This window comes from Apteryx rowi, unplaced genomic scaffold, assembly GCF_003343035.1.
Source record: "Apteryx rowi isolate R43461 unplaced genomic scaffold, aptRow1 scaffold_308, whole genome shotgun sequence".
Classification (NCBI taxonomy): Eukaryota; Metazoa; Chordata; class Aves; order Apterygiformes; family Apterygidae; genus Apteryx; species Apteryx rowi.
Genome location: NW_020449508.1, coordinates 766,412 through 781,874, shown reverse-complemented (window position 1 = coordinate 781,874; position 15,463 = coordinate 766,412).

Genomic DNA, 15,463 nt, shown 5'->3' with positions numbered 1-15,463 from the left:
CTCTCCTCGCTATCAAAAGCAATAAATTGGATGGATCTTCCTTTCTCTCTCAAAAACAAGCACGACATAAATACTCTCCTAATCTATCATATAAGAAGTCATGTGCTTCTCTGTCTCCCTGTAATGCTTTGTCACTTTGTCACAGTGTGTAGTAATTTCCAAATCATGAGATGTTTTTCTATTATTTCGGGTGAGCTGGGCAGAGATAAAATTAGCCATTTCGATCTTTTGCTTTCTTCATTTCTTCTACTAACAGAAACTTCAGCCGTTCAGCTCCACATGAGGTCATAACATACATGTACTCTTATGACTGACAATGCCTTTGGTTTTTACTGTTGTTTTGGAGGTAGCTGAAGAAGCAATGCATTTATGGTAAATCAGCTAAATGTTGTGTCAGAGGTACCTAAAGCTGTCTTGTACAAGCATTCATAAAAGACTTTTCTGGAAAAAAAAGGTATCTGTGTCTTTTACAGTGGAATATACCTTATTCTGAATATCTAAATGAAACCAAGACTGTGCAGAGGAAAGATCTTTGAATGTTACAAATGCAAACAGAGTCTGTACTGCTTTTTGTCTCCTGATGTGCAGTACTGACCCAGTGGTCTACTGAAACATTTCTTTTTCCTTTCATTTTGCACCATTTTATAATATAACTATAAAAGGGAGTGTAACAATATTCTTGCATCATGACTGTTTTCCATAATATAATCCACGCAAAGTGTAGTCTATAAAAATACCGTGAAACAAGAAACCTAGATTTCAGCAAAAATAAAATCAGTATTTGTATGGAAGGATCACTGGCATTCTGTGTAGTTTATTGTTGCTGGTGGCAGCTTGGAAGTTTACTGCATCTGTTTTCACTGTTCTGCAATACTGATGAGTCTGACTGATCCTCTACCCTTAGAGTCAATGCAGATCTAGAAAATGTATTTATGCTTTGGCCAAATGAAGGCAGCTAGAGCTGAAAGAAAGTGTTTTATTTAACACATCTTAAAAATGATGTTTCGGTTGTCTGGGCATTAGTAAACATCTGTGAAAAATGATCTTGATACTGTTAATGAGTTTCACATATATAATCATGACAAACAAAAATAAATGCAGTTTATGGAATAAGTCTGTAAACAGTGTGTACAACAGGCAGTCGTTATGAGTAGCAGGTGTTCTTGGACAATGGTTGAAAGGGCCTGGCGTAAGCTGGCTTCACTTACACTGACATTTGCGGTAGGAACAGAAGCACGTCCGTACTTCTGAACTGCCATTTCAAAAACTAGTGAGATAGTATTATGTGAAACTTCAGTAATGTATGTTTGATTTTGCCTTCTCAGTCCATGTGTTTTATCATGGAAGAAGGTAATACAGCCGTCCACTTTGCTTCATTGCACCATGCTGTAAGACAGAATCAAAAACTGTAAATGTGACCCCATATAGTTTCTCAGCATTTGTATTGGGTTCTTCCAGGGCTAGGAGAAAGAACTGTCACTCACTGGGAAACCAGTGTTTTTTTCAGTGTTGCAAAACTCTGTTGCCACCATGTTTTTAGATGTTGAATTTCAGAGCAGGTATGTTATTACATATACAACCATTTCACAAACCAGGGAACAACTCTTGTCGTTCTTAGACCTTGTACAAGTTAGTGTAATATTTAGCAAAGGTGATTCTATATTTGTAGGAAAAGAAAACTACTATTTCCTGACCACTCTATCTGAGCAAAACAAGGATGTGCATAATAGCATCTCAGAGCTGTGCAATCTTAGCATGAGTCCCTAGGAGGTGGGTTAGAGGGCAAAGGGGAAAAGAGCCAATCAGAGTTATATGATATATTAATAAACCATATGTCTGCATCTCCAGAAGTTATTGCAAAGCTAACAGCCCCACCTATATAATGCTATTACTATGTATTGATTCTTTGACAGTAAAAATGACAGAGGAATAGTTCACTGAAAATAAAGAGAGCTAGAACATAATGAATTTAAAAACAACACTGGACTGATAGAGGGAGGAGGAAAATTTCGATGCCAAAGCCTGTATCCTTAAAGATAGCAGAAATTTATACTTGTTTTTTTTTTCTTTCCACACACACTTTGTACGTAGGACATACTTTGTCAAACCTCCTTTTTTTCCTTATTTCAACCCTGAATGCAGATTCTCACTAGTTTTGCACTCAAAATCTTGTTTATGGACAAAGAGGAAGCACTCTACATACATATGTAAGTAAAGCCAAGAATTTATTGTTAGTATATTGGAAATCTTAACAGCCTAATTCAAGAATCAGCGTTAGTCCAGATCTAATTATTACAGAAAAAGACATAATAATAATGCAGTTAGAGTACTTTTATATAAGAAAAGGTCACAATGAAAGTAGTAATACAATTAAAATTGTAACACACACTTCTTTCTACCCCTTTTCCTGCTTTGTACTCATCCTTCCCTGAATCTTTGTGTCTTACAGTTGATAGCTTCACTCTGATATTGGCAGTGGGTTGGGGATGTTATGGCAAGTTGTCAGCATCAGGAGTCTTCACTGGGAGGAATATGATGTTCATTTTGATGTTTTCTTCCCCCCTAGGAATGACCCCACCTGGGTCATTTTTATATGTTTGCTAACACACGTTCACACCTTTCTCTTTCTTCATTGATCTGCAGCTCCAGGTTACATCCAAATTTACTATACATGGTGCCCTTTATGTATGTCAGATACTATTTCTTTGTTCTCTTTGTTACCCCTAAAACCATTTTTTTTCAGCTCCAGGTCTGCGTTTTTAAAACTGACCATTAGTGAGCTGTTTATAGCTGTGGGGTCTCCAGTGCCAGCCTGCGCTGCATCTCTTTTCACCCCGTGCCTGTACTCCTCTATGCCTCATTTTGTGTCTCTGCTTCTCAAGGCCTCTGCTATTGTACCAGGCCTGTATTTCTCTACATTATGTCATTGTGTTACAGTCATAGGTATCTCATTCTACATAGAATAACTGCTTGTTACTGCTGTCTGTAAAAAAAGGTTGTATCACACAAAAATAAACAAAAGTAAGAAAAAAAAAGCCACAGACATCTTGTCAATTAGAAACCACAGTTAAACCAAGTGAAAAAAAGCTACATGCAGGTAAAGAAAATTTCAGACAGAGCAGGCCTGGCAGGCCTCAGTCCTGATGCCTTGTGAACTCAGTACAAAACTTATGGCCAGTTACTAGCAATGACAATACCATATTACAGGGCTACATGGTTACACCAGTAGACTAAGAGTTTTGCTGAAGATAAGAGACAGAGAGGTCAAGGCACTGGCACACAGAGATGTAAGAAAACATCTCTCTGAATATCTTGGTTTCTTGTAGGCTGCATTTGCTGACAAAGGGACTGTGATATATATGACCAGTGTCTAAAGTGCAGACATGATACAACACTGCATTGGATTCTTATGATGACTACCCTGAACTGAAAGCTGTGGAAAGTTTGCCTAGCACTTCTATCCAGTTGCTTGATCCCAAGAGCCTGACACTGAGGACCATATGCACACCAAAGTGGTCCATGAGTTGTCCTGTTGATTAGAACTGTTCTGATCAAAAGTACAATTTTGTGTGGGCAAGATTCTGGCCATGATCACCACATCCTATATCTGAGGGAGGGTCAAGAGTTTCTCATTTGATTCTTTTCAGGTGATCCCCACATGGTTGTCTGATCTAAAGGAGCAAGTGTAAAACAGCACTTAGAGACTAGCATAAGTCTAATGGCTCACAAGTTGAAAAGTGCAGAGTTGACCCCAAGCTTAGGATAATCCAGTGCAACAGTAGTGTAGGAAAAGGGACACTATACTGAAGAAATGAAAGTAACTTTTGTTTGTAACTTTAGCATCATGTGCATGAATGGGAGGCAAATATTTTGGCAAGATCTGGGTGCCTAAGAACTGCAAGTGAATTTGTTACAGAGATATTATAATTACTATTATACGCAGGGCTGAAACTGTATGGACTGGAAGGAATTTGGCTGCAGGTAGCTGACTGCCAGAAAGGGCACTGTCTACATTACCCGGATGTCAATTTTGCCATTGATGTTGCCAGCACTGCATTTTCAGCAATATATCAGTCTCTAAGGAGAACACCATTCCAGAGCTGATATGCAGTAATTCAGCAAAAATAGTGCCCAAGTAGTCCCAAAATGCAGCATTCCCAGAAATAGAACATACTGGTGTCTGTGCATATGTGATAGCTGTGTTTTCTGCTCTTGACATCTCTGATTTTCCTTGTTTGCTTTTGTTCATTACCCCCTGCTTATTCGCACAATTTCAGACTATAATCCTGTTATTCATTTGGCTTCTCCATTTTCTCTCCTGTTTATCTGCTTCTTCTATTATGAACAGTGGTCTGTTTGGTTTTGTTCTCCAGACAGATGGGATGGGCTTATGCATCGTTTAGTCAGTCTTCCTCATTTGCTGAAAACACACTTCTGAGTTGTTTCTGCTAACAAAATGGTACATGTATTTCATATTTGGTCATTTTAGTCATATGGGGTCATATTTGGGGGCTTCATTTTTCTGGTTCCTTCTTTTGAGAGAAGTCTTTAGCAGAGCATTATTTGATGCTTCTTTACATATTTTTCCTCTTAATCTTATACACCCAGGTTCCCCTTTCAAACACTCATTTGAACTTTAAAAAAATGGAATACCATACAAGAGGTGACCAGGTAATGTACACTTCTACAATGCAACTATGCATACCTGGTAGTTTTGATACTCAGTTCCAGTTAATGGACTTTCTGTTGAAAACTGCAGCCAAGGATACTTCAGTGAAAGGGATTTCCTTGCAACAGCTGCAAACCAAAAAAAAGTCCCAATAATAAATAATTGGGGTGACCTTGAAAAGTATTATCTTGAGAAGTATTCTCAAATGTTGGTTAAGTGTTCCTTTCTTTTTTTTTCACTTAGACTGTCATGAAGCAGAGGAATAAAAATTTAATATATTATAAAACATTCCACAGAGGACATACTATACACACAGTTTAGTTATATCTTCGTACAGTCCTTCTTACTGCTGCATTTCTGCGAGTGTAGCTTGGTCTCATTTGGTCTCAGAGAAAAAGTGATTTCACCGGCTTCTGTGGGCCAAATCCTTGCCTCAAGGCAAACTTGTGCATCTTCACTGGAGTCCATGTGGTCTGAATCAGGGATGGCAGAGACTGCTATGTTAGGAGGAAGAAGCCTCCTCTTCCTGTTCCTGGGCAAGAGATGAATGAATGTGGTACAAGATGAAAAGCAGTGGTGAGTCTAATATGATTAGTTTACAGTGAAACCTCCATCCAAATGAATTTTATTTGTCTCACAGCTGCAAATGAAATTCATTTGTTTTGGACTTCCTGGCAGGTTCAAATGTCTCAGAACATTAGGGTCGTGCAAGTACTGGTTTTGCATCAACAACTGTGTTTTTAGGGGCACGCTGGTTTAAGTCAATTGATTTCAAACAGATTTTGTATTGAAGTTTAGGACAGAGTTGAACCCAATTTTCAGAAAAAGAGTTGTGGTGTGTGAACGGATTTACATGGCTGATCAGTAGCTGGAAGCAGTCATTAATGTTTAAACATCTCTTGATGCTATCTGGGAAACTGGAAAAGCAGTTAAGTGTTTAGAGAGACATTTAAAGGAAGAAAATAAAATCAAACACAGAATAAATGCTTTGGGAATTCAGCAGTATAGGGAAGGAAGAATGGAGAGGTATTTGAGGAGGAAGGTACAGATGCATTGGAAGAGAATAGAAGGGGTAATACTGATTAGAGAATCAGAGAATTAAACTGAATAAAGCTGAAATCAATCAGAGAACTCCAAACCCTTCATCTTTAAAGCAATATCTTTACGTAGGTCATAAGGTCCAAATACTAGACCTTTTTTATTGTCTGTATTACCAAAAAATGTATTCATTTAAATTTGGTTGAGATAAAGATGTGCTAATTAAATGAAAGCCTTGAGCCAGCTTAACACTGTGATGCTTGGATTTACATCTCTTTGTCATTTTTAAATGAGAATCTTATGTTCTCTTGCAAAGGCCAGCTGCCAGAAAGATGGTGCTTCTTAGGGAAAACATTAGAAAATTAAAATAAGTTACTAATAGCATAATTTATAAAGACAAGGAGTAAAGCTGGATATATTGTTGGTGTTTGTACATCCAATGTAAAAGGCAAACTGGATGTGGTTGAATGTGCATAACTATGGCTTGTTTCATACAGTAATTAATAATGTTTAGCGATACAGTATTTTACCTGTGCAGTCTAGATTTCAATAAGATGCAAAAGCCAGAGCTGTAAGGGCAACTTAAAATAAATTTATCTTTGGGGATACTAATTATGGAGATTTGAGATGTCTTATAAAAATATATATGTCCTAGATGCTTTAACTGCACTGTTCATGGAAATTTGTATTTGCATCCTACAAGTGGTACCTAAAGTTTTGAATACCTGACTCACATCTCTCACTTTGAAAGCATTTTGTTTAAGGAGTGGTTCTCTTAAATCATAATACAACTGATAAACCTCATTGTAGTGGCTTTATTTAGTCTCCATAAAATACATAAGTGCTTTTACACTCACTTTTTTTTATATTGGCATGTTATGATACATTCAGTTATCTAGGTCAAATCCTATTAGTTATTTATATTTAATAGGTTTAAAAAGAGTTTGAGTATTTGGTATTTACATTTTTCCTCAGGTAACAAGCAGAATGGCTATGCAGATACCTGATGGATCTGTTGGTTGTCATGACACTCTGCGTAAAGGAATTGAGCAATTCCAACCCCATACTGGGGGAATTAAAAATGAAAATGAGAAAGATTAGGTCACATTATGTTGATTTTTCTTATGACTTCTGCTTCCTCTGAGCAAAATAAATACAATATTTTTAAGAAGAGAAAAAAATCTCTTGGACTTGGTATTGAGAGATGCCAGCACTTTGTGTGACAGCTYATTTCTAGCTTGACCGTGCTTTTGTTTATAAACCTTTATTATGTGTTTATAATAGAAGGAGAGGGTGTTCCAGATGATATATGTGTACTGCCTGTAGTGATAGTCCTTATAAATGAGCCAAATTTAACTTGAATATGTAAATAAGGTTGTCTCAATACACTACAGTATTTATTATAAAGTTAATAATATGAAAGGCAACTTGTCAGTTTTTGCAAGGACAACCACTCTGCCTGATTTGTCACCTCTTTCTTACTTGCTATCTGCCTGACCTTCTGTGGCTTCCCTCTTCCCTGTACAGACCATCCAAAGCATCTCCAGAAAGTCAGAGAGCAGTTGTGGGGGGGACCGGTTACCAAAGAATAAATATAACCTGAACATTGGTGCCATGCTGGAAGCCTAGAGGCCTCTCAGCTGGCAACCATGTGCCACTGCAGAAGAACCTAGGTCTTCATAGGTTCTCTGTTATGTCTGCCAGCCCTAGGCACTTATTTTGGATATCATGCTGTCCCGAACATTGTTGCTCACATATATGTAGGTTCTGAGTTGCTGTCTTGATGAAATGGTCTAACCCAGGAGCGATCATACTTCTTTATATTAAAAGCCATACACTAAAATCTGAATATGGCTGAGAGCCTCCTGTAACACCCCTGTCCCTGTTCTCTACCTGCACTTGCCACCCTGCACCCCAGGAACCCTGTATTCTTCTCTTTTTGCTTGCATGGCCTAATTCTGACCTGTACTGCTCTGTCTGTATGACGTCCTGCAGCTCCCCATTCCTGTCTACATACCTATCTCTTAGAACTCCTGAACCTTTCCTCTTCCCTGCACCATCTGGACTGAAGCCCCCCGCAGATGCCCTTCTCTCCCCACTCCCATTCCAGCTTCCCCAGGCACTGGGAATTTTCTGCTTCCTGTCCATGACCTGTGTAGGTCCCCGTGCCGCAGAATCTGTATCCTACGAGAGTACCAGCACCCTGAAGCACCGTGAAGGCTCCAAACCATCTCACAGATTTGCTGGGCCTTGCCCCCACCCCCCACCCCCCTTTGGGAACTGCGTGCAGTGGTTTGGGTCTTACCAGTTGTATGCTTTGCTGGTACTGGTTGATTGCAGTCCCATGCTGGCAGAAAGATGGCCATGATGAGCAGAAAGTATAAAATCCCATGGAGTAAGAAGGCTCAGAAGCTTATTGTACCTTAGATATTCAGGCAAAAATTAGTGGAGTAGATAGATGTAAAGTCTAATACACTAATGGAAGTCCCACATTCTTATGTCCTAGTCACTGGACTCTGGATATTTAATAATCTGTAGACAGTGAATTAAGTTCAAAGAATATGGAGACTGCATGTGATCAATACTTGTATAGCCTGAATCTGCTCACATAGTACAAGAAAATTAAATACTTTGTTAAGTGGTAACAAATGTTCCATATTAATTTGACTCATCTCCAAATTACTGGCAGCATGATCCTATAGGATTTCCTTTTTCCCAGGTGCATTTGTAAATGTATATTTACATTTACTGGATAGAATTCAGTGACAAGAATGATCCTGAAATGAAATTATGAAATGCACTGCTTGGAACAGTCAATTGCAGAAGGGAAACAGATTAAGCAGAGAACAATCTATCCAGGATGCTGTCAGGCCATGTTGCAGAAAAATGACAATCTATATTCATTAAAGATATTTAATAATTTTCTCAAAAAATAAATGTGTAAAATATTTCAAGTCAGGAAATATGAACTTTATTATTGATTAAGCATTTGAAAAGGGATTTTTCTCAATAAAGCAAACCATATTTCCTACTCACTCTTTTTCTCTTGTGTTTTCATTAAGCAATTTAATATGTCTGAATCTTACTTTAGGTTGTATTTCCTCTTTATTACTTTATATTACATCTCTGTGTTCAGATATTGAATGATATAATGTCTAGCTAGGAAGAAAATATGCTTTCGGTTCAAACAGGTATAATAATTTCAGACCAACCATACTCTTTTTATTGGGAAAAAAAGTTATTAAAACGCCCATAAGAGATGCTCATTTTCTTTTTGATCAAAGACTTTGGTACTCAGCTTTTTCTTTTTTGTATTCAGTAAGAAATACAAAGGTGCCCTCTCTATTTTGTAAAGATCCTGTATTTCACTGTTAAAGTCAATGGGAATTTTGCCTCTAACTTTAATGGGAATAGGATCAGACCCTACATTTATAGCAGAGAGCTGTGTTCATGTTGGTGTAATGGAAAAGATGTGCAGGCATTTCAAATACCTGACAGTCATTCTTGCTTGGTTTTGCTAACCAGCCAATATGTATGTAGCAATGCTTCCTCAAGGCCAATAAGGAAATGAACATGTTAGTGCAGAAGAACACAGACTTTCTAAATAAAACAGATTTTCAGCTGTCTTTTTTTCCTATCAAATCTTTTTCTTGGAGAGGTAGTGCTCTGATAATGACCATATTTTTAAAAGATGTATGTACAATGAGAAAATGTTCTATAATCCAGCCTAAGGCAAATAAAACATCAAAAAAAATCCTCTTGCTTAAGAATCTTCTCTGTTGCATTGCGTAGTGTACAATAGTGGCAGTGTAGGTGTTAATATCTCTTGCTTTTGACATTTTGCAGCAGCAACCATAAGGAGTTGTTCCCTTAGACATCTCTGATAGTTCAGTCATCCGCATCACCAAGTCAGTAGAGGACAAACCTTAGAGTCAATGAAGATAAGCTTCCATTGATTTTGGGGGGATTTGGCCTAGCATAGACCATAAACAATGATGAAAGATTTGATTCTGGGAGATGTGCCTTGATAAGAAATGGATCTGAAGATCAGGGCTACTCCACATTTCAAATTAACAAACTCTCTCTGTACCTACTTCTTTGGAAGTACTATACAAAACTGCCTTTTGATCAAAATGCTTTCTTGTAATCTAGTTAAAATCAAAGTCTTTCTTATGTTGAAAAAACACATGGAAATTGTAATAACAGAGAGAAACCAGCAAGCATACGCAGAGACCTGATAGTATCGAGTAGTGATAAACTTGAAACATGCAAATACCTAATGTGCAGCTACAGGGATACAAAAAAGTTGTAGCAAATAAATTCTCAGTCTCCTGTAATATCTTCAAAAAAACCCTACTACAATTTAAATATTTTAAGGAAAAGTTGGCCATGCTGGTATATAGTGAAAGGAAGATGGTTCTGAGCATTTAGCAGAGAATTCAACTGGAATTTTGCCATAGATTTTAACAGGAGAAGAATTCTAAGCTTAAAAACTAAGCTTTTATGACTATTGCAGAGGGTATAATCTCAGAAAACAAAGTTCTTATGAAAAAATACAATTCCCTGTTAAAAATATGTGTTACTAGTTTGGAAACCTGGGCGTGTTCCCTGTTTCAGAAACAGGTCCCTGCATTAAAAGGTATGTTTACAAATGTAACAACTATTAGTCAAACGTTTGGATTTTTGTACTAAGCACATCTTTTATGGAGTTAAGTGTATATTTTATTTCTGTAAGACAATGGGATGACTGAAAATGTTCTCTGAATGTTTCAGTAAGGAACAGAAAAATGTGGAACTAGTGGTAATGGCAAAATGAATAAAATAGAAATTTAGATTAGGATTGAGAAGGAAATTCATGCTTCTTCTGACCTCTTTTCCAGAGAGAATTCAAGGAATGAAGCATTTGATTATCTTTGTGTGGGTGATCAAATCCATTCCTATTCAGCAAAACAGTTAAGCCTATACTGAAGTCCTGTTAAAGTTACGAGATTGTGAGGTGTCATTGCTGGATTTGAATAAGAAATGTGAAGCTAAATATAACATTATCCTTGTCAAACTGCAGAAAGTTTATAAACAAAGTGTACAATTCCTGGGTCCAAAATGGAATACGCTGGATTCTGGGAGCTCGGGTCTTTATATGGTACTGAGAGAATTCAGATCTTTATCTTGACTGACTGCCTTGCAGTTTTGTTGGAAAACATAGATGGACGTTATTTAACAAGTCACACCCCAAAAGGCATACTATGTATGTGTCATAGTGCTTCTATGGAAGAAGTTTGGAAGAAGTTATTTTTGTTTGTTGCTAACTATCAGGAACTGGAGAACTGTGAAATAAATTGTCCTTGAACTAGGAATCAGTAACTAAAACTGTCTGTAGTAGCCACTCTGCTTTCTACAGACAGAAGGTAGAGGAACGTGTTATTGTGATCATTTTTACTCTAAGAGAGACAGTAAGATACATACTGACACTCCTGTATTTTCAGAAGACAGTTGGGAGATAAAGGCACTTGGGTGGTAAGCCAATGCTATGACTTTCTGCTCAGCTCTCTTGCAGTAACCTTGGGCAAATAATTTAGTTGTTCTGCTAAAATCAGTGTCCCGTCCTTGATGCGGTAGCAGTGTTATTTTACCTTTCCTTCCAAGATATATTCATTAGTGCCTCCAAGACAGCACAGCCATATGCGGGTGTTCTCACTGTTAAACTGGTAGCCAACAGCCCGGCACAGGCTTGGACCAGGGCAGCCAGGCTCCCCCAAGCAGCACAGCATGTGGCTGGGATTGTTCCCAGTAGGCATTCTGGACTTGGCCACCCTGCTTAGGGAGAAAGAGAGTTTAAGTGTGGGGATTTGAGAAAGAATAGTCCCTGCTATGTTTAATTGAGGAGTTTAGGCATAATCTGGAAGGGGAAAATTGGAGGGTTTCCATTATCTTAACAATATGAGAAATGTGGCTACAAGTAGTTTTCAAATCCATACCTAAGCTAGATAAATMTAGTTGTTTGGATTATTACAGTTAAGCAGCAGAACGCTTCCATTTTAAAAAAATGAAACTTGTGGGTGCTGGTAATAGTCCAGTATTTTCAGTGCTTGCTTTTTAGTGAAAGACTGGATAGTTTCAGTTAGCAAATGCCACCACAGTTTGAGAAACTGTACTACTTTATGTTACCACTACTGGCATACAGTAATGCTGAGCACAGAGTACTGTATTGTACAGCCTGTTACCGAGAGAGATTTGTTTGCCCTAAGTGAAGGGATGTCATGTCACCTAATGACACATGTAGTAATAGATGCCACCTAGTGGGCTAGAAAGATAAAAGTTAGAAACTTGCTGTGCACAAACATCTTTCTGATGGTCTAGTCTGAGTTATTGATATTGCAAATCTTCTAAGAGGTTCCATAGCACAAATTTGGCACAAATACTTACTCCTATGTAAGTCACTTTGTGTGGCCAGCGGGCTGGTATTTTACTGACAGTTGAAAGCTTGGTTGTGGAACTCATTTAATTTTCTTGTGAGGAAAACCAAAAGAATGAACATGGAGTAGGTCGCAAAAGAAAACTTCCTCCATTAGAAAAGAAATCATGTCCTGCACCATGAATACAAAGATATTTCTTTTTATTATTTTTCACAGTTCAATACAATTATTTTGAAGGAAATGCTACTGAGGGGCAAATGTGAGCTGGAATGGTTTAGAAATGCATACAAATAAACAAGAAAATTCACTTAATCACTTAGTGGGATGGAAATAATCACACCAACCAAACTCCTCTAATCCATTGTAGGATAAAAATACACCTAAAGCTCTACTTTCTCAGTTAAGAAGATGACAGTGACATTACAGGACAGCCTTGTCACAGATAAACTCATAAGTAAATGACAATCCATAGTGATAAATGAATATTCTTGACACAAGGTGATTTCAATGCTATCCTAGTAAAATCCAAGTAGATAGATGAGGAAACTGAAGCAAAGAGAGTTGAATTATGTACTCAAGGTCATTGAGGAAATATTGTCAAAACTGGCAGTCAAATTTAGGAAGATAAATCCTTCCCAATCATTTCAAACTACTAAACTATCTCCACACAGCTAAGAAGCTATTGGTTTCATCAAAAAAAGTTATAATGAATTTGAAGTTTTTTGTTAAAAAAAAGATCACCAAGACCAGCTTGTTTGAGGCCACTCATTTTGTTTAATTGTCAGGCTATTTAGCTGTTTCTAAAGCCTCATTTCAGAAGCTTGGTTCAATTTGTAAGCAGAAAGTGCCATTCCAAAAAGAAAACTTAAGTGTTTTTGTTTGGTAAATGAGGTTAAAAGATGTTGATGTTTCTGAAGTAAAACATTTCACTTAAAAAATGTTGAAAATAAGTGTTTTGGCATTTCTTCTTCATTTTTTTTTGGCCAAACAGTCTGTAAGAGATGATTTGACTTGGCAAATATTCTTACTCTTTAGAAAATCATTTTTTTGTCAAATTTACTGTTCAGCAATACTGTTTTCCCCAGATTTATGGCTCAGCTTTATTTAGCGTAGTTAACAGAAGTTAACCGCAAATCAACACAATCTCACCCTTGTGCTTTCATTAAGTGTGTCTTTCTTAAAGCCCAGCATCCTTGGAGCAAGTGTCTATGCGAGAATCATTGTTTTCATTAACAAAAGATAAATGAATTTTTAAGTTTTAGGATTGCAGGGACAACTTAAAAATATGATATAAGTGCATTAGACTCTAACCCATAGGCTCTAAAAAACAGAAGGAAAGCACCCCATATCATGACTATTTGAAGATCTTACCATTTTTAGCCATCAAATTAAATTCTGGAAGAAGATGAATCATGAGTTTCCTGTAGCTGGGATTGGCAGTAATAGAATCAAGTGGCTGAGCTGGGCTTGAATTAAGACGTGAATTTAGCAAAAAATTAGAGCCAATGCAACAGTCATTAAACACAATGGACATTTTCACTATCTTCAGTAGACTCTGGATCAGAGTGCTTAGACCTGAGTCCTAAAAGCATTTATGTATAAGTTTACATTTATGCATGACAGGGGTCCTAATTTGTCCTAATTTGACTTGTCCTGTAGGAGGTTTTTGACTGGCTCCACAGGAATGTGAAGGTCCCTTTGTGTGGTGCCTTTGTACCRGCAGGTATCTCCCCAAAAGCCTGGCACTCCCTAGGTGTCCAGTCCTGCAAACAGTTGCTATCAGAGGCACATGAATCAAGAGAGAATACAACTGATCTATGGAATTATTACTGGCAGTTACTAATATTAATAAGTTCTGTATGATCTCTCCCATATGTTTTTCTAGAAATAATTGTCATGAATACTTTACTAACAGGTACTGAGTAATACACCTTTGCAAGCGAGGTTATAAATACACACACACACACACACACACACACACGTATTCTTATATATGTATATGCATATGTAAGTATTATTATTGTCATCATATGGTGGTTTCTCATATGCTCCCCTAGGCATAACAGCTTATTAATTTCTGTACTCCTGAGTGCTTAACTTTATGGTCTTTGGCCCTTATTCAAAAAGGCACTTAGAGAAAATCTTAAGTAAAGTTTCTGCAGAAATATACTAGATGAATGTATCTTTCAGGTTAAAGAAAAAGAAGAAGAAAAAAGAAGAAAAAGGAGCTCTTAGTCAGCATTTTGTGGCCCTGTGGCTTATTAAATATCTCAGGTGTGTGTACAAATCACCCGTTTTTTTATAGACACCATGGCAGCACAGACTAGAGCTGCCTGGATGTTGCAATGTAAAGACTTGGCAAAAATTTGGTTGTACTCAGCTTCCATTTGAAAATGTCTGTTTGCCTTTTCATATGGTTTGTTGTTTGTCAGTGACGTAGGGTTTTGTTAATATGTGGGTTTGGAGGTAAGTCACATGTGTAAGTGCAATATTAATGTAAAGAGAAACAGTTGTTATTCTGTATTTTCTATCTGTACGATTTTTTCTCTCTTTAAATTTTATCCTCTAATCAAGGAGCAGAAACAGGAGCAGAAATTTACCTTATTGACATAAGGTAAATATCACCCAGTGAAAATGACAAATATCAAATATTCAAAGTAAATGATCCAAGCAAACCACCTCCTATTTGTCCAAGCTATTGGTAGCATACTTGTGAAGAATGATAACATCAGTAGGACTCAGGATTGGTTCATAATCAAGGAAATATGCTTAATGTATTAGATACTTTATATGTAATGAAAATCTCAGTCATCTATTCTGCAGGGAAAAACAACTTTTTTGTGTCTTTTAGAAGGTATATAGCTGTGGAACATGTTATTTGACTAGATGTGCTTCGCTCAAAACCTTCCCCTGGCTCAGAAAGATCAGGTCAAGTGGTAAGCTCTGAAATATGGGCAAATCCCTTTAAAGATTCTGAACAGCAAATTCAAATTCATAATGCACCAGGACCGCAGCAAAGATAAGAACCTTCACAGGCAGAATCCACCTCTAGTTAGTAAGAAACTGTTGAGATCCAGCCTTTATATAAGTTTAGTTAAAGTCCTGAAATTTATTAGAACATAGCTTCAAGGAGGAAGTCACTTTATCTCCCTRTGGTGGATCTGTCCACTAAAGAAAAATGGTGATCTTCTACTGAGTACTAACCATGAGAAGGTATGATCTAAATGTACTCCAAGCATTCACTTTAAAGATATATAGCTTTTTAGTATAATGGGAAGTTTCTTGCAATCTGAGTAATGAAAAAAATGTAAGTAATATGATGAGATTCATGGCCATACTAGTT